This window comes from Lepidochelys kempii, chromosome 8 (genome assembly GCF_965140285.1).
Source record: "Lepidochelys kempii isolate rLepKem1 chromosome 8, rLepKem1.hap1, whole genome shotgun sequence".
Lineage (NCBI taxonomy): Eukaryota > Metazoa > Chordata > Testudines > Cheloniidae > Lepidochelys > Lepidochelys kempii.
This window is the reverse complement of record NC_136387.1, coordinates 92,716,117-92,736,051: the sequence shown is the minus strand read 5'-3', so window position 1 is coordinate 92,736,051 and position 19,935 is coordinate 92,716,117. Positions and strand designations below refer to the sequence as shown.

At 42.8% G+C, this 19,935-nt stretch overlaps 1 protein-coding gene across 6 annotated transcripts in view; it reads left to right on the top strand.

Moving 5' to 3' along the window:
- FGGY (FGGY carbohydrate kinase domain containing) overlaps positions 1–19,935 on the top strand; it is a 191,843-nt gene that overhangs the window by 46,622 nt on the left and 125,286 nt on the right. The gene's annotated exons all lie outside the window — the stretch shown is intronic.

Genomic DNA, 19,935 nt, shown 5'->3' with positions numbered 1-19,935 from the left:
CTCCAGATAAGAGAATTCTCCAGGTGCAAGAATTAAAGAGGACAACATCAGGTTGTCATCAAGGTTCCATTTATAAACCTGGTCATAAAAGGCATACTAGGGACAGGGCTTGAGTGGGAATGTTATGTCAGAGGTAATGCTAGGGAGTTTCTCAGCAATGATGCTGTCCCTAATCAGCTGGCGACAGGCTGCCATAAGTTAGCTGGAGCTCCAGGGTTGTCTGAGTTATACTCGGTTCTGCTACAGACTTGGGAGGGCACAGAGGTGGCTTAATGCCATCTTGGCCCCATCTTCTGCTGGGTTGTGAATTCTGGGCTGGGCCTCTTAAAGGCCCAGCACAGAATCTCACCAATTGTTATGAAAGATACTGTAGAATACTGGTGTATACTCCAAATAGACTGTGTACTTCATATGTTCAAAGTGCTGTGCAAGTGTGAACAAATCAAGGGCCAGATTCTTGCACCCTTTCTCAGTGGGACTACTAAGAGTGAGGCACAGTACTAGTCAGCGTGAGTAAAAGTGGCAGAACTCAGTCGCAATAAAGAAGGAATCTTGTAAGTTTTTGCTGATGGATACCTTGGTAGAGTAACTGTGATCCTGAAGGGATTTTTGTTGCAAAATGTTTCCATTTCTATGCACCCCATTGATCAGGAAGCAGGAGCATTTGTACAGGTCTGAGGCCCTGATTCTTCAAAGACTTTCACAAGTACGTTACATACTGTGAGTAGCCCCTTTGGCTTCCATGGGACTACTCGGTAAGAGTTAATCACATGTATAAATCTTTGCAGGATCAGGGAACTGTGTACTTAAACAGTTCTTATTGTGTTTGTAAGCTTAAATTTGTATATCTTTGGCCTTTGAGTATCCTTAATGGCTTGAACCCCCTCACTGCATATCTACGAGTTGTACTATGGATCTACATAAAATCCACAGAAATGTCCTTATATGCTTCATACCTGAAGGCAGGCAGCTCAAACATATTCTGAGATTCGAACAACTACCTTTTGTCACTAGTTGTCTTGATGATAGACACCATGCATCCAGTAGCTGCATAGAACTAGTTCAAAATTGCTGTATTTTTAGAGGTTTCTAGTAAACTCCAGCTGTTCACAGAGGATTATTGTCTGAGATCTTCCTTATACAAAAATGTATTCATTTCTAAGATTCCTACTTAGGAACAATGAAAAATAAGGCCTTTGTTCTAAATGATATGCAGTACTGCTTTTCTTAGGATTGATGTGTTTGCCCAGCTGGGTTCTACCTTAAAAAATTGTATGGATACTTTTTTAATATAGAAAGGATGGGCACCAGTCTTGACATTTAGATTTTCACCTGGCTTGTTTCAACAAAGCTATGGGGGGGGGGGGGGGGAGAGGGAGAAGAGGAGAGGAGGAGAGAGTTGTTTTTCTCAGATGTGTTAGTAATGCTCTTCAAAGGCTCAGCACTTTTACTCATGGTGAGTGTGACTCACCACCCTCCTCCACCTATTACCTCTAACTTTTTTCTTTATATGGTGTTTTGAGTAAAGGTAGCTTAAAAATAATCTTCCAGGCACAATTGGTCCAGCTACAGGTGACTGTATTATGGATGGAGAACTCTTGTCAGAAATACACCCCTCTTCTGCATGCTTCTGAAATCTCGTTAAGGACTGCAAAACAAACAAGAATGGGGCTGGGCTGCAAAGTCAGATCCACATCCAAATTTTCACATCAGGAGTGTTCTGATCTAGGATTTTGCTTCGGGGACATCTCTAATTACAAGCAGTTCACTCATTGGAAAGGTAGAGGCTCCAGTGGGTTTATTTGGATTAAGATGAACCATTAAAAAAAATTAAAACTGTGGAACAGGATTTGGAATCATAGTTAAGAATGTCAATTGATCCATAACAGAGGTGGAGTATGTTGAACATGGCACTGGGTGTGCTTGTAAAAGAAAGAATACTGTTACCTACTGTACATAGGAAGGTAGAAATCCTGGGAAAATAAAAATAAGAACTTGAGAAGTCTAGAATGGGATGAACAGACCTAAGGTTCAGATCCCATTTGAAAGTCTGCATGGTTCACTCAAAGAAAATGATTTACATGAAATTTGATCAGCCTTTTAAAAAAAAAGGAAAAAAAAAGTCCTGTAGAGATACCCTGCTTAATTACTCTCTATCTTCTGGCCCCTTGGAGTCTCTGGAAGAGAAGATGTTGCCATGCAGGCAGTTGATACTTCTCCTTCTGTGTGGGGTATGAGAGATTATCTGCGGATGGCTTCCTTACAGGGATCTCAGTGTCCAAACCTGGCCCAAATAAAATAATTTCTATAAGAAGCTGATTCATACATTTATGGGCTTTGTCTACATTACACAGACCCAAAGGCAGATGTTTATGGTCTTTAAGAAACATTGGTGAGACATGGTTAACTAATATTAGATTTACTATGTATATAATATATTAAAAAAAACAGAAATTCCTGTAAACAGACCAGACTGAAAGGAGAGAGATTTTCTTTTTCTTATGATCATGCTATTGAACACCTGAGTTCAGTTCCTCATCTGGTGTAAATTGGAATAGTTGCCAGTTTACACCAGCTGAGGATCTGGCCTTTTTATAACATTTGCACAACATTAGGGTCAGATTCTGCTCTGTTACACAGCATTAACTCCAAAATAACTCCTTTGGATTCACTGGAGTTAATTCTGATGTGCACCAGTGTAACAGAATGCAGCATCTGTCCCCTCATTTATTTGGAACAATGGAAGCTATTAGTAAAAAGGAGAGTGGATGATTCAGTGGTTATGGTACTAGTCAGTGACTTTTAAGAGCTGGGTTCAAGCCCCTGCTCTGCCACAGTCTTGTCATGTGACCTTGGGCAAGTCACTTAGTCTCTGCGCCTCAGTTCCTCCCCTGTAAAATGGGAATAATTGCACTTCCCTGCCTCACAGAGATGTTGTGAGGATATAAATCCGTTCCAGGCAAGTTAGTGGGGGGCAATACTGAGTACCACATGTAGGTAGGTAGATAGTTCAGTGCTGAAAACTTGAGAGAGTGTTTGTGGAGGGAAACTGGTGCTTGTTAGAGAATTTATTAGAAGGAACAGGTGAAAGTGAAATGATTCTCTGAGAGGACTGTGTGCCTTTTTAAGGGGTTTAATAAGATGCAGTAACTGGATCAGTTCAGAGACTTGTGGTCAACTGCTCTCCCCCTCCTTCCCAGCACTCCCATGATGACTAATGAATGCTCCTTGGCTGGGATTCCGGTGTTTGGCTTCTCCTTGTTTACATTCTGTGCCAACTTCAAAAGATGCCTGGTCTAAAAATCAGGCTTCTCTCTGAAAAGAAAAGAGCCTGGGCATCTTTTACAAGGCTGCACTAATTAGCATTGTGGCCCATGTGGCAGAGGCAATATCCTGCATTGTGCTGGGGTTTGGGGTTCTGGTTATAAAATAAAACCTAAGACTTCAAACACAGACCATTTGGGGAAAAGGGGAATTTATCTTAGGGAACAAGGGATGATATTTTAATTTCTTAAGCAGGACGGACAAAGTGTCTGTGAACTTCCTGTGCCAGAGCTGACCGTGTACTGCCCTCTGACTGAACCTTTTCTAAGCCAAGAGAGAGACGCACTCCCTTTCGTGATTGTCCCAGTTCTCCATGCTTTTAGTGAATTCAGAACGTGGTCATCTGAGACTAGCTCAGTTGCTCCGTTCACCAGTGTGGAAACAGTGACATGTTTCATATGGTAAGGACCTAAGGTAGAAAAGTATCATGCCTGAAAGAGTGGGAGTGCCCTCATTATTGAGGAGAGGGATTTTGATGACTCCTGTTTTGTGGGGAAGCTGGCATTTCTTTTTCTTTTCATGAGCCCTCCATTTTTTAATTTGTTTTTTTTTGTGGCAGTGTGTGAGATAATTGTGTCCATTATATAACTGTGCTTGTAGTGTGACCTACTGGAATTGTGCATCTGTTGTGTGGCCTAGTGGAAGCAGTGTGGACTGGTGGATAGACTGGGACTCGGGAGATCTCTGTTTTTACTCCCAGCTCTGCTACTAGGCTGCTGGGTGAGTTCGGGCAAGATACTTCCCTTCTCTGTGCCTCAGTTTTCCCATATGTGTAACCAGGATAATGACATTGACCTCCTTTTTAAAGAGCATTGTGATCTGTTGACGAAAAGCATGTATAATACCTAGCTATTATTATTTTTTATTAGTAGTAGTATTGGGAGGGGAGCTCAGTCTTCATGTCCATTCTGTCCTTGGCCTGTCCATATTCAAGAAGTCTTTCGCAGTAGTTTTGGATGAGTTAGTGAATTGGATGCATCCCTGTAATTCTTTGCTTCTTTTGTATTTCTGAAATAATGTAGTCCCCTCTCCTGATTGGTCAAAATAATCACCACAATGTCTCATTAGTATTAACCAAAATCTGTTTTACTGGCAAACTGGACCAGAAAATTCTATTTTAAAATAAGAAAATTAGACATAAAGTAACAAGACTCCAGTTACTTGAGTAGTGTTAGTTCTAAAGGTATCGACCTTTTGTATTTCAAGGCACTTACTACCCTAGCAGTAAATGTCTGTTTTATGGTCACAATCCAGTTACCTTCAACATCATTTGAGATTTTTGTCATTGGTTTCAGGGGGAGCAGAATTGAGACCTCCCTGCAAAGAGGTTTTGTCTCTCTCTCCATGTTCCACACTTCCCCCGCCATCTTTTAAAAAGTTTATTTTAAGTTCATTTTATTCCTGTTTCTTTCTATGCCAGTATTATGGCTGTTTGAAGAAAGAACCAAAACTTTAAAGGGAAACTGTCAACTTAAAAATCATACTGTGTCTGAAAGTTTGCACCTATTACTATTACAACTAGCATCTAAGATGTCTATAACTGAAAGAAATGAAAGAGGAATAGTTAATACTAGTTATTCAGCTTGTTTACTTTGTGCATTTGATACCAATTTGTATATAACCAGTTTCACTGTTTTCTGCTTTTATAGGCAGTTACTTTCCACTTCTTTTTGTATGCACAGCAAGAGGGGAGAGAAACATGCTTTAAAATAGGAAAATATTGTATACACACAAACATAGGCAGGGGCCTCAAGGACAGGTGCAGTACAGGACATGACTTAACTCATTTTTAGAAATTGACTAGATTTCAAGTTGACATGTCTCTTTAAAAGATTGTGTCCTATGGGTCTTCAGTTACTAAGTAGTTTGCCGGAGTTTTGTTTTGTGTCTTGGTTATAAAAATTGTTATCATGTATTGCGAATGTTTGCTAGGAAGCATACAGGCAAATAGAAAATGCTAGCTATTGTTATTGTACAAATGTCCTTTACAAAACATTAGCAAGATAAACCGATGTGTTTTCCAAATGATCTTCAGATCTTTCCTCTTAGTAGGGCCTTAGTAATGTCTAGCTATAGCTGTACAGTGGAATGAAATTGCATTCCAAGTTTTTAACACCTTAAATACACTCCTTCAATATGGTTCAAGGGTTTACATTCACACCTTATGTAAATGGTTACTTCTATAAAGATTTTTTTAAAAAGGTGTTTGGGCTCTTAATTAACAGGGACAGAGCCAGGTCCTTAATTTTGTATTGTGCTTGTTTGCCTTTAGGAAAAAGTCAGCTAGGTCAGTATAGAAAAGGAGTGGGGGCAGGAGCTGTAGTAGATGTATTAACTGGCAGCTTGCCACAGAGACATTGAACTCTGAGCCAAGCATGAAGTCATTTTGAACTCAAGGAGTCTCACTAATCCGAGGCAATGTGTCTTAATTTGACAAAGTAAAGACTGCTTGATAAGCAACCCTGCTACAAATTCTGTTCAACAGGGGTGTTTGTAAGTTTAGATAGCAAATGAGGAATGTGGTGATGTGAAAGAATCATCTTGTTTTCTGGTGCTTACTCCCACAAGGCCGAAGGCAGGCTTGGCTCGGCTGTTCACTGCAGTTTGGGCTGTGCAGTGGCTTGATGTGAAATTTGAGAAACATATGTAGTTTTCTATTTCAGGAAAATGATCTCAGGGATTGAATGTGTGTTCTGTTGGCTGTTAAGCTCTGATCTCGCCCAGTGTGATAGTGGTTCGTTCTTTCTTTATAATGATGGGTAAGAAGTTCCTAAGCACTTTCTATCAGAATTCATGTATTCACTTCTTGTTAATCATTGTATTCCTTCATGTTCGAAATGCAACCTCCTACATCATAGGAAAGATCTGAAGAAACAAATTACTGCACCACAGAAAATTATTCTATACCTTTCGTTTTCCCATAATTGTCATTTGCATTTATTTCGGGTGAGTAGAAGATAGTTTTCCTTCAAGGAAAAGGAGCCTGTATTTAAACAACCCTTTCCTTGTTTATCATGTGCTGGAGCAATATATATTCATATATATGAAAATCTTAATTACTAGCTTCTCTATTAAGGTTCAGATAATAACCCCTTTCTCTTAGTATCTGCAGAAGGGTGATCAGGAAACTCTGATATTCACTTTACTGAGTTTCTAACCAGTGGGAGTGGGATTGGGGTTCTATTAAGGAACTTGAAGGGGTGGGTGGTTGCCAAACCCCACAGATCCTGGGAACTGGCAGGGAATGGCAACCCAACCCAGTCAAGGAATTGTGTTTTCGCAGCGCTCTCCCCGGCACCATGGCTCCTTTAGGACATGGGGCAGGGTGCGGAGATCGCATAGCTATTATATCTGTTACTGATTTCTATTGCAGTATCACCTGAACTCCATCGGGGCTCACATGCTCGCTGTCCTAGGCACTGTACAAAGCCCTTGGTCATCACATTTCCATGGCATCTTCTCTGAACTCCTGTATGTGTAAAATACTGTGGGTGGGTAATCTGCACAAGCCCATCTCCATTTATGAGGTCTCCTCTCCATTCAACAAGAGCACAAGTAACTGGTGTTATGGCAGCTGTTCTTGTCTAGATTTAAAATAGAATAGAAAGCAACTTTGTTTATATTTCTCTTAGGGCCTTTTCAGCAATAATAGTACGTTTATTGTATGTATATGTATATAATGCAAATACTCAGTAAACTCCTAAACACAGGTTTCTAAGTATGATAATCCACATGCCAAAAGAGTTCCCATCAATAAAACAAAAAGATACTGTAAAGTATGCAATTTGTGTGTGTGTATGAATATCTATCTATCGATCAATCGATCTAAATAAAAATATTCATGTGTGTGTGCTTGGACACAATGCTTAAAGGATTACAGCATGCTTACATTAATTACCACATGGCCACAAGTTCCAAATAAATCGAAAAGTGGGAGATTCCTTTTGTTGTTGTTGTTTTTAAACTGTGCCCTTCTATATAGTACCTTGCATATGAGGAAGTCTCAGTGAATGAGGCCTTAAAATATCTGTCTGAGTACAGAGGAATTACCCTGATTTTACAAAAAGGAAAGGAGTACTTGTGGGTAAACCAAGGCACAGTGTTTTAAGGGTAAGATTTTCAAAAGTGCCTAAAGGAGTTGGGCATCTAAGTCTCATTGACTTCCAGTGGGAATTGGATACCTAGCTCGGGTAGGTATTTTTGAAAATCCCAGCCTATGTGGCTTGTCCTACTTCATGAAGCAAAGCTGTGTCAGAGCCTGGATTCTGGCCTAGTCCTCCTGACTCCCAAACGGATGCTTTCACTACAAATTTTCCATCCTTTTTTTTTTTTATTGTAACATGGCGTGGTTGTAATAATAGTCTTGTCCTATGTGTGACAAAGTTCCTGCTCTACCTTGGTGGGTCTTGTGCTTATTGGCGGATTTGCTCACCTTGGAGCTTCATGGCAGCCCTCAGCTTGGCCGTTTTTCTGAATTCACAGTCGACTCCTCCTGTATCTGACCAGGAGTTGGGAGGATTTGGGGGGAACCCGGGCCCGCCCTCTACTCCGGGTTCCAGCCCAGGGCTCTGTGGAATGCAGCTGTCTAGAGTGCCTCCTGGAACAGCTGTGTGACAGCTACAACTCCCTGGGCTACTTCCCCATGGCCTCCTCCCAACACCTTCTTTAGCCTCACATAGGACCTTCCTCCTGGTGTCTGATAATGCTTGTACACCTCAGTCCTCATAGAATCATAGAATATCAGGGTTGGAAGGGACCCCAGAAGGTCATCTAGTCCAACCCCCTGCTCAAAGCAGGACCAATTCCCAGTTAAATCATCCCAGCCAGGGCTTTGTCAAGCCTGACCTTAAAAACCTCTAAGGAAGGAGATTCTACCACCTCCCTAGGTAACGCATTCCAGTGTTTCACCACCCTCTTAGTGAAAAAGTTTTTCCTAATATCCAATCTAAACCTCCCCCACTGCAACTTGAACAGTCCTCCAACAGTCTGCGTTCTCACTCTCAGCTCCTAGCGCCTCTTGCTCCCAGCTCCTCACACGCACACCACAAACTGAAGTGAGCTCCTTCTTAAAACCCAGGTGCCCTGATTAGCCTGCCTTACTTGATTCTAGCAGCTTCTCGATTGGCTGCAGGTGTTCTAATCAGCCTGTCTTAATTGTCTCGAGAAGGTTTCTGATTGTTCTGGAACCTTCCCTGTTATCTTACCCAGGGAAAAGGGACCTACTTAGCCTGGGGCTAATATATCTGCCTTCTATTACTCTCCTATAGCCATCTGGCCCGACCCTGTCACATAGGATGCAGGAGAAAAAATGCTTTGTGTTATTTTCAGTGGCTAGCTGTCCAAATCTGTTAATTTTAGTAACTTTCACTGGAAATTCTGATCATACCTTTGACTACATTGAGAACGTAGGGGTTAACTTATGCTATTCCTTTAAAGTCGCATTACTTTTTTGCTTATTTATTTTTGCATTCACGTTGTCCATACAGGAGCCTCTTAACGAGTAAGTATCTTAACAGCTCAAACTTCAAAGGCAGATTCCTCCTTGCCCACAATCGTGATAGCAGTTTTGCCAGTGCTGTGACCTTTAAAATAACATATTTTTATGGTTGACCTGTCACCTGCCTGTAAAAGTCATCATAGATCAAGGGCACAATGCTTTCAAGAATGCATCTAACGAACATAGACATTTCAACTTATATGTTCTGTCATTTTTTGATTGTGATAGACCATCTGCCACCTGAAGTCTAAGTAAAATATGGTTATTGATTTGATGTAAGTGCCTGACTGTAGCCTCTACTTACATTATGATTCTGTATGCTTTTACTGTATGTTGCAAATTGATGCTCCTAGATAGTGAGACCAGCATTATATAAGTATATAATGTGTTCTGTGAAGTCATTGAGGATTGGCTTTTTTCCTCCTTTATTCCTATGCCATCCCATTAAGCTGCTCGTTAGATGAAAGGCTGTAATTCATTTTCTAGCAGGTGAAGTTTATTTGCGCTTGTGGAATCAAAGAAGTTCCGAGAGTGTTTATTTTTATTATCTGCTGCATGCAATTACGTTTTAACCGTAAGGTCCATCTGCTTCTCTTAAGTCAGCCCCGAAGGAATGGTGAAGGCAGGAGGACAAGGCAGGAAAGAATAAAAGTTGTGTTCATTAGTGTCACATGCACTGTCTACCCAAGGAACTACATTCTGCTGGGTGCGAGATGTTCAAAGGCTCAGCTTATCACCGTGGGTTTTAGTTTCCTGTTAAAGATAAGGGGTGAGTTTCCGTGATGTGTCTCTGAGGCTTTAAAGCCACCCTTTGCCCCTGAAGGGGAGGGCACGAGACCCCAGACTGCCTACAGGCTGCAGAGTTGCTTGGAATCTCTGTGGTGCTGCATGCTGTGGCTCTGCCCCTGACATACCCCTCTTATCTCTGCCATGCCCGCTATGTCCCTGTCTGTGATGGTGTCCGGGGGAGGCAGCCTTACAGCCGTGTACGCGTTGCCTGTGAGGAGCCCTCCCCAAGATGGGGCTTTTGGGGCGCTTCTGCATGGTGTAAAGGTGTCAGAGAGGAGGGCCTGCAGCAGAGCTAGTCTCTGGGCAACCTAGCAAGCACAGCTGGCCTGTGGAAGGCTGCCTGATTGGTGGAAGGAGTCAGCTGATCCGCTCTTAAGGCCAGCAGCAGTTCAGTGGCTGTGATAACTCCTATGCCTGCTTGTTCCCAGCCTGTCTTGGCCCCAGCCTGTTCTGACCCTTGGCTCCAATTCCTGATCTCTAACTTCAGCTCTGACCCTGGGCTCTGGCATCTGGTCTGTGACTCCAGCTCTGACTTCAGCTTTGACCATAGCCCAGTCACTGTACAAAGTCACACATACTTATCATCAGGAAATAGGTTTTATAGAAGGAATGGGTGAACATATTCAGATGAAGCAAGAACTAACTCCAGCCTTCTCTCAAAACTTTAACCAGAGCTGATCTGAACTTCTTTAGAGGTTTGAAAAAATTGAGAACTTTTTTTTCTCATCATATTTTCACTTTCACAGTGTACTTTCTGCTTTTACAGGTTGAGGCTGGGTCTGTAAGAAGTACTACTGTAATGCCACATGAAAAGTGATGAGAAGGGTGAGGAAGTAGCAGAAATCTCATGAGAGGGAGCCTGTTCTCATGTGACTTCCATCCCACTCTTGCAGGAACAAGTAATTGGTTGAGATTCCAAACTTTGTGTTCCTTTATATAAACCTGAACTTGAACTCTGGCTTTTTGAAGTTGATTTGTCTCTGGTTGCTAGTATTTAATTAATTTAGTGAGTGATTCTTGGGAAAGCAACACTGTGATATGATCTTACTTTAACGAAAAACTTGGTGTGAGCATTTCCTGTCTTTGTAAGGTGGCAGGAGTCCCCCTGGAGAGATTGGGCATATTGTGGTCTTTGCACTGTCCTCAACACAAGGATTGTACCAGGGTAGGGATTCTGTCAGCACTGGCCTCATTCTGCCAGTACTAGCCTCTCCACAGTGGGCAAGGAAGGGTGTGATGGGGGCATGGGCATGCTAGTGACCACCCTTCCACCTGACATCCCTGTAAGCACACACACAGGACAGAGCAGCACTGGCAGGGTGCAGAATGGAGTAGCTGCTATGCCCTCTTTAAAATATGATGCCTTTCTGGGGTCTTACTGGGGTGTGTTTATACACCATATCCTCAGCACAGGACTGGGCCTTAAAGGCACAGTGGTGTTCTTTATCATTCTCCACTTTACATACTGAACTGATAACAGCAGATTTGGGTACAACTGTAAACCTCTCTAGATAAGAATCCACTTAGTTCAGGCCACTGTTCTTGCGGTGCTTTCCACACTAAGTTCGACAGGGAACTCTTTCTTTTGAATGCTGGGACAGTTGATCTATCCAGGCCTAGAAATTCACAGAGAGTCTTGAAGTGCAGTGTTATTTCTGAGCCATCTGTAATAGCATAGGCCCCAATACTGCCAACCTTTAATCAATGCAAGAGTCTCACTGACAACAGTAAGTAAGGGTTTGCAAAGCTGATCTCTTCATACCTCTTTAAAATGTTTTCTTTATTCAAGGTTTTTCCCCGTAAATGTGGATCAAAGTAAAGCTCTTCATATGAAAAAGCAAACTTTGAAGAACATTATCAAGTGATGTTAATTTCCTGTTGTTCTCCTACCTGAAGTAGTTTGCTTATTTGGTTTAACTCATACTGAATTGTTGAGGGGTGAGGCGAGAGAGAGAGGGAGAAGTGAAAGCATAGGTAGACACAACACAAATTAACCTATGAATATAATATTCACAAAATTGATAGAAACTACTGTAAGCAGGTCTGTAAGGCATCATCTTCAGCTCTTTATCTTGTCAGTAGTGTAATTTCGCATTATTAAATACATCTGAAATCCTTCTTGGAGGAATATTGCTCAAGGAAACCTCAGTGGGCCAACCTTTTGAAAATGCAAACTAATTCAGAAAGTATTTAATATGTCGAAGCCTTAAGCCATCCATCTCTCAGTTCCTCAGTGCCATACCTAAAAATTTTACACAGTTGAATAATTTAGGGTTTTTTTTTAAATATCTCTGTAAGAAATGCTAGTCTGATGTTTTATTTTCTTAAAGTCTGAACTCCACATAACTTTTTTTTTCAGAACTGTTTATCCTCACTCCAGACATGAACCTTGGAAAGGTAGCAGAAAAAACAAACAGCTGCTTGCAGTCTGCATTCCTTTAAACTTTCTGAGATCAGACTTATGCCTGATTTTCAAGTTATTTGTCCTAGGGCTTAACCACTTTGACTCCTGCTTAAAAATGAGGTAGTTTGCCATTCCAGTGCTGGTGGCAGCTGTCATGCAGAACTTTAATGATTCAAGAACTATGAATATATGATGTGCTCTTGGGAGATTTTATTATTTTTAACTCCACCCACCTCCCCCAGTCTTATTATTTCCATTTTGGTGCCTTTTCCCCAGTCTTTTTACAAGTTCAACATTTTGATGTCAGATAATGTGACCCCATTCCTTGATGAAGTTCTTCCTTTTTAGTTTTTAGGGTAAATTAGGTGCTCATGAAATAAGGTAGTTGTGGACCAGGTTAGAGCCATTCACAGGGCCAGATTGCACTCCTAAATCCACATGCCGAGGATCTCGACCATACTTGGGTCTCTCGTATGGAAAAGTGGGAGGGTCAGGCAACTCTGTGGCATCGCACCCTGGCCCCTTCCTGAGACCATGCAAACTATGGTCAATGGAGCTGTGCTCCAAGAGGAGGCGGAAGCAAGAACTAGGCAGACTTATGTGGGAGGAACTCAGCAAAGGGATCTGTAAAGGGTTTAGTCCCCTTCTGTGGGTTTTCTCATGGGGGCAGGGGGATCCAGTCCAACGCGCGGGGTAACAACATCAGTTTGTTATTCTGCCCCATCTACCTCAAACCTGGCCAGCAGCACCTTGACTTTCATTCTTGGGACTTTCCTGAGCAAAGAACACAGTTATACCAAATTACTTGGTATGTTTGTGATGTGGGTAACAGTCTTATGGGCAACAAACTGAGATAAAAGTGTGCTCACTAGCATCCAGAATTGATGTAAAAACAAGGCAGTCAACCTAGTTTAGACTTGCTGTTCAGTTTGAGTATGTTCATGCCTCTCTTTCAAACCTTATCCAACAAAGCATTGAAGCACATGCTTAAAGTTAAAGCATGTGCACAAGTGCATTGCTGGTTTGCAGCCTTTATTTTGTATCTAAGTTCATTGGTGAAAACAGCCTTTTGGTTGTTTGAATGTGTGGGGATCTGTTGCTCATTTTATGTTTACCTGCATGGAAACAAAAGTATTCACTGTGCTTTGCTATGTACATTATTCGTTTTTTCTTCTTTAAGTTTGTCATCCAGTCACAGCAGAAATGGTACCAGGTGACTTAGGTAGCCACTTACACGATACAAATAATAAATAGTGAGTAGTTAAAGTGGAAAAGTTTGCAAACAACCTGTAGGCTGCAAATTGTTCAACCAAATTTAGGGTGACCAGATGTCCCATTTTTAAAGGGACAGTTCCATATTTAATCCCTCCTGCAGGTGTCCTGACTTTTTCTTAAAAACAGGCAAATTGTCCCATATTTTGTGTCTTTCCCACATCAGTACTGGCAGGTCCTGCTGAGCCACCAGCGGAGAGTGGGGTGGAGGCCTGGTGGCCAACAATGGGGGTGGGTGTGCAAGGCTGGTGATAGGGCGAACATGCAGTGCACGGGGCCGGTCACTCCCCAGGCTGGTCCGTCAGTGCAGACCCTGCTGTGTGCCGGCTCTCGGCCAGCAGGGTCCCATCCCCTACCCTGTTTCCTGCCGGCGCCGGCTGTGAGCTGCAGTAGCTGGTGAGTGTGGGCAGGCACCAGGCGGCGGACGATTATGTGTCACCTCTGCTGCCCATCCATCGGCCTTTTATGTGCTCCCCCTCTCGCTGGTCTTTCACTGCTTTGCCCCTTCACCCTCCCCAGTCCCGCTGCTCCTGCATATCCCCCCGGCAGGGCAAATCCCACTCCTGGCACTGTGCGGAGAACAAGCCCCTGAGCAGAGCACTCAGATCACCAACAGCCTGGCCGGCAGGCTCCTTCCTTATTTCCCCCACTGCCTCTGGCTGGGCTGGCGCCCCTGGAAGCCCGGGGCGCTGTTCAGGAGGAGCCGAGCCCTGCGTGTGCCAAAGCCCCACACAGGGCTGGCACAGGGAAGGCTCTCCGCCCTTCAGGTAAGCTCTAGAGGTGTGGGGGAAGCGATTTCCAGCCTGTTCCCGCTCCTGCCCCCAGGTATCCTCTCCTGCTGAGCCGCCTCGCTGTTAAAATTAAAGCATGCGCATAAGTGCTTTGCTGGTTTACAGCCTTTATTTTGTCTCTGAGTTTGTATCTCTGGATGGGTTCGCTGAAACCCCTGCAGTCAGGTTCCCTGGGCCCTGGTGCACAATGCATCCTTAGGGCTTAACCCCTTCCTGCCCGCACTCTATCTGGAAGCAGCTGGGTTATGTCGGTGGCCAGCAGCAGCCTGGAGGTGTTAGCTGGCTTTTGATACTGTGCGGGCAGGAAGGGAGAAGCTGCTTCCAGCCACATACGGGGTGGGGGGCGGGAGGGGGAGAAGAGATGAGCTCTGCAAAGACACAGCCAGGCCTTTCTTCCTTGCCCCTCTCGTCCCCTGTGGCTGGAAGCAGCTCCCATCCCTTCCCTCCCTCAAGGCTGCTGCTGGCCACATTCTGTTGTGAACCCTTGCAGAAATCTGGGGCGGGGCGGGGGGGCATGTGACCCTGTGTTGCCCCCCACACATACTTCTTGCCTCGGGAAGATGCGGGGGCCAGCTAGGCATGGAGGGTGGAGAGTACCAGGCAGGGAGGGTTGGGTCAGGTCGGTTGGTCAAACCCTGTCCCTACGATGTGAGAGAGGTGTACGGGAGTCTGTGTGTCTCACCCCTGCCTGTGTGTGCATGGGCGGGGTAGGGGTGGGTGTGTCACCCCTGCCCGTGTGAACCCTAAAGCCTTAAAGATAAGAAGGTAAATAAAAATAATCCAACTACACAGTATTTCTTTTTAACAGGGACTCAGTCAGCTTGATGTTAATTTGAATGTTTGTACTGCATAGTTCTGATTTTTGGCTTTAGGTTTGGCTTTTCATTTATTTATTTATTTTTAGTTATTGTAACCCAGAGTTGCCTACTTCTGATCACTGTAGTGTTATGAACCTTCTGCCTGCCCCTCCTCCTTGCCCTCCCACTACCCACGGTAAGTCAGGAAATGAAAACTCATTCAATAAAAGTAGGATTGTAGGATTTCTGTCTCCATTTTGCTGCAGTGGGCATGGGCCATTAATCTCCAGAGCCATATTAGAACATCGTTTTGCTAACTTTCTTTATATGCTAGTCTCCCTTTTCACATTAGACTCAAGAAAATGGCTTAAGTATGTAAAACATTGAAGTATCGGCTTCGACTTCGATTATTGGGGTGAGCAAGACCTAGGTTAGCAAGACTAGGCCCAACCCTGCAATTGCTTACTCGCACTATTCCTTACATAAATGAGTCTATTGACGTCAAGGGACTACTACTCAGTTGAAGTTACTCATGTGCGTACGTGTTTGTAAGACGGAGCCCTTACATAGTACCTTGCACGATTAAAGGCAAACTTGAACCAAGTTCTGAATTTCTCTGATTTTAAAAATACACAGTATTTGTGGTATTTTTAAATGCCCTCACTTCACTGGAAATGCATATGTGGAAATTCTCATGTTGTACATTTTTTATTTAAAGGCTCTTCTTTTCCTTTGCTAAATAGGAGAAAAGGGTATTTAAAATCAGTGTTAGTGCCACATTCCTTTGCTCTTTCACGACTTGATTTTAATTAAGGTTTCAAGAAGTGGAAAGAAAAAGCCTTAAGTGATGTTATTAGAGCTGCATTAAAGAGTTCACCAGAGGTTAGAATAATGGTGAACTCCACCCTTCCGGTTCAACCATGCCTCTGACAGCATTTAGTGTGAGACAAGTCCAGGCATTACTTAACTCACCTGGGAGGCTTAGGCCAGAGAGCACAGTGTATGCTCACTCCCCATGGTCCCTAAATTGTTTTCAACATTAGAATTAAAAACCCTGGTAATTATGTTGCTCATTAACCAAGCTCCAAACACACAAGTAATTCCACAATGTGTCTTCCACATGTCCACTCTTCAGAGAACCCATGGGTAGATGCATGGGATTATTAAAGCAGAGCAGCCAGTGGCCCACCAATCCAGTATCTTTTCCCTGACAGCAGCAGTACTGGTTGCTCCAGAGGAAGGCATAAAAACCCTATTATGTACAATGGTGAATTAACCTTCTCGTAGCAGATGTTTCTTTCTAACCCCAGTCAGCTAAGGGTTGGTTTGTAGCTGTTTGAATTCTATAGCCTCTTTAGGCCATGTCTACACTAGCGAGCTTACAGAGGCACAGCTGTACCGATGCAGCTATGTGGCTGTGAGATCGCTCGGGTAGCCTCTCTGTGACGAAGGGAGAGAGCTCTCCCGTCAATATAATTAAACCATCGCCAACAAACGGCAATAGCTATGTTGACGGGAGAGCGTCTGCTGCCGACATAGCACTGTCCACTCCGGCGCTTCTGTCGGTGTAACTTATGTCGCTCAGAGCGGTGGGGCTTTTTCACACTCCTGAGCGACATAAGTTATTCTGACAAAAGTGGTAATGTAGACATAGCCTCATTAGAGTGGGGATGTTCACATGTTCTAATCCTTCTTTGGTTTCTGCTAAGGTCATCGCCTCAATGATACTTTGTGGCAGAGAGGTCCACAAATTGATTATTTCCTTTTCTCAATTCTAAATGTATTGCCTTTGAGCTCCATTGAATGTACCCCTGCTCCTGTATTATGAGAGAAGGTAAACTTGAGCACCTGATTTTGCCTTCTTGATACCTTTCATTGTTTTGTACAGCTCTTATTATCTCTCCTGTGATGGAATCATATGGAAGTCTCTCTGTGTCTCTAATGGCTTTTGTCACTCATTTCTGTACCCCTTCTTTTGCTGCTGTGTTTTGTTTCATTTATATTTTGATTGAGTGGTGAGAAATGAATCCAGCAACCCAAGTAGGGGCATACTATTGTTTTACATAATGACTTTATAAATAGTATAGTAGGACCTTACTAATCCACACACTTTATAATTCACCCAAAAGGTGTGGTCTCTCCTCTCTTCTTAGCATAAATGTAATACCAAGGGGCTATAAACTAGACTATACTAGTATTACAAAATACACTATACAGCATTGACCTATCTGTTATGGATTATTTATACATTAAACTAACCTACACATGTTGAACACAATACATTATGTGATTTCTATGAGACTGGGGCCTTGATATTTCTTTTAATTTATTGTTTGTTCATGTACTCATATTTCATAAAGTGTAAAATTCAGTCCAGAACCAGGTGCATCAAGCTCATTTTAATTCCTCAAAAGAGGGCTTAAGAGGGACTTAAAGGGTACATAGGCTTATGCTGGCCCTCTGAACAGAGGCAGATTTTACCCCAAATTCAGTACTTCTCAGTGGCCCACAGGATCATTGCTAATGGGAGGTAATGGAGATAGTGAGCCATGCTTAGTGTACAAAAGGAGATTTTCACACAAGCCTTCAGCACATTAATGCAAGTGGTCCTTGGAAGAATTTTTTTCTGATGTAAGCAAGTTTTTTCAAGTCTGTAGTTCCGGAAACTGGTTTATACAGCCTCAGATGTTTACATCAGAATTTTAAAACAGGCAACAGATTCCCAGGGCTGAAATCTGACAAAGGCCTGCATTTTCAGATTCTTAGACTAGGCATTCTTTGAGATAACAAAAGGGAGGAGAAGCTAAAGCAATTCAATGCAACTTCTTGAAAATGAAAAAAGTTATGCACAGATTTTTTTTCTTGGAACTTTTAAACTGTTTTTTCCCTCCCGTCTTACATTCAAATTCCAAAGTGCTGTTTAAAATTGCTAAGGATGAGTATAACATTTGATGTTCTTATCAAGTGCATCTTGAGGGTTTTAGGAGCACTTATGATTTTTAAGAACATTCATCAACTGAATTAGTTGTTTCCAAAAGGAAGAGACAAAATACCTCCCTCACTTCATGTTCCAGGAACCTTTGATACACACCTTTGACAGCTCTTGTTGGCCAAACCGTGTCATCCTAACTCAAATAAAACTCCACTGACTTCACAAGAGACATATGTTTTGCCTGAGTAAGGACTGAGCCTTCTTTTCTGATGTTTTAGCATGCATAAAGAATGCAGGATTGGGCCAATCTGCAACAATATATATAGAGCTATTAAAACTTTCTGTTCTCTTGTTTTCTCTAAAATGTATGCACTGCTGATGGCAATTTCTCTGCTTCTGTTCGGGATAAATTCAGGCTTTGTTTGGCTACCACTACATGATAGCTAGGCTCTGATTCAGCAAGGCAACTGAGCATATGTCTAAGGCTAAGCACGTGAGTAGTCCCATTGACTTGAATGGGATTTCTCCATGTGCTTAAAGTTAGGTATGTACTCAACTACCTTGCTGAGTCAGGGCCTGAATAAATTCACTGTTCTGGAACATATGCACTGTTCTTCTTTGAATATTGTGACCTTAGATTCCCTCAGTCTTGGTAGCACTTGTTATGTACTTATGTGGAGAATGGATTCAGAGAACTCTAATTAATAGATAAGTAATTTTTCTTTCTTCTAGAATGGTGGTAATGGAGTTGGGGTTGCGATGTCTTTACCTAATGCTACAGTCAACATTTAACTTACGAGCTCTTAGTATGTATTACCTCAAGGCAATCAGATGAGGAAACCTACCGCCTATGTCTGTTTATTTCAATGTCTCGGCCAAGCTTGTGCGTGTTGCAACATCCTGAAGAATGTCAGTTTTCTTGTTTATTAAGTGCTGAGGGCTGCTCCCTTTTTTGGTTTTAATGTATATTGAGCAAAACTCTCTTTCAAAATAAGGTTATATATTTGTTTATCAAATTCAACAATGCAAATGAACCAATCGCTTTTTTTTTTTTATTAAGAGTGCTCTAAAAGGATCAACATCTAAAATATTGGCCACCACATAGTAGCCTTCAGGTCATGGCTCCGGGGAGTAAGAAAATACCTGCAGTTCTGTATGGCTGTAACGCTGGCAGATGAGGCAGCACAGACTTGTTCTCCAGTGGTGCGTTGGCCATGGAAGAACCATGTCAAGCCCAATCAGATAAAGGTTTAATTGTTTTTCTCTTCAAGCGAGAACCACATGGTGAGAAGTAGCATGGCTCACGTGGAGGGGAATCTTGCTCCTCGGCATGCAGTGTGTCTGTCAGAGCAAGCACTGACACTGGTGGGGAGACACCACTGGCACCAAGAGCACACCCACAGTGGTCCATTAGAAAGTCACCCCTGCCACGACTGTGAGGGGGGGTCTAAAAATGACTCCAAGGCTCTGTTAAGAAATTGTGCCTGTGCAAAGGTGATGGTACTTACTCCGGTCCCCTTCTATGTGGAGGGTGAAAGGTTTTAAGGAGCTACTGGCCGCGGCCACTCTACTGGCTGTGCTCAAGTCATTGTGGTTCCCTCTCACCTTCCCCCACCTCCCAGTAGGCTGTGTCAGATCTTCTTGGAACAGTGAAAGCTTCATTACAGCATATCTAACTGTTGGAAGGATACATCTGACCATGCGTGGACCAGCAGTCAAACATCCACAGGTCATTCTATGCTGTACTTGGGTCGATGTTTGAAGTGACATGCTGGCATCAATGTATTGGATAAACTGCATGCTGTCATATGACAGTAGCTGATTGACCAACATAAATTCATGAGGAGAGGAGGATTTTGCTCAAAACTTGCCTTAGTTTCTCTCAACAGGCTTTCAATCCTCTGTGACTCTTTTAACAAACATGGACTAAGTGTGTAATGAAATGTAAACCCAGGTAATTTTGCTCAGGTCTGTGGTCTTCTAACCAAAGATTTGCCCGGCTTCTTATAGTGACCCCTCTCAGCATTTGCTATGAGGAGGGAACATTGCTGCTGTTGCTCTGGTGTACAGCTTTACACAATAGACTGTCTTCACTGAGTTATAAATGACAAAATCAAGTTAAGCAATGA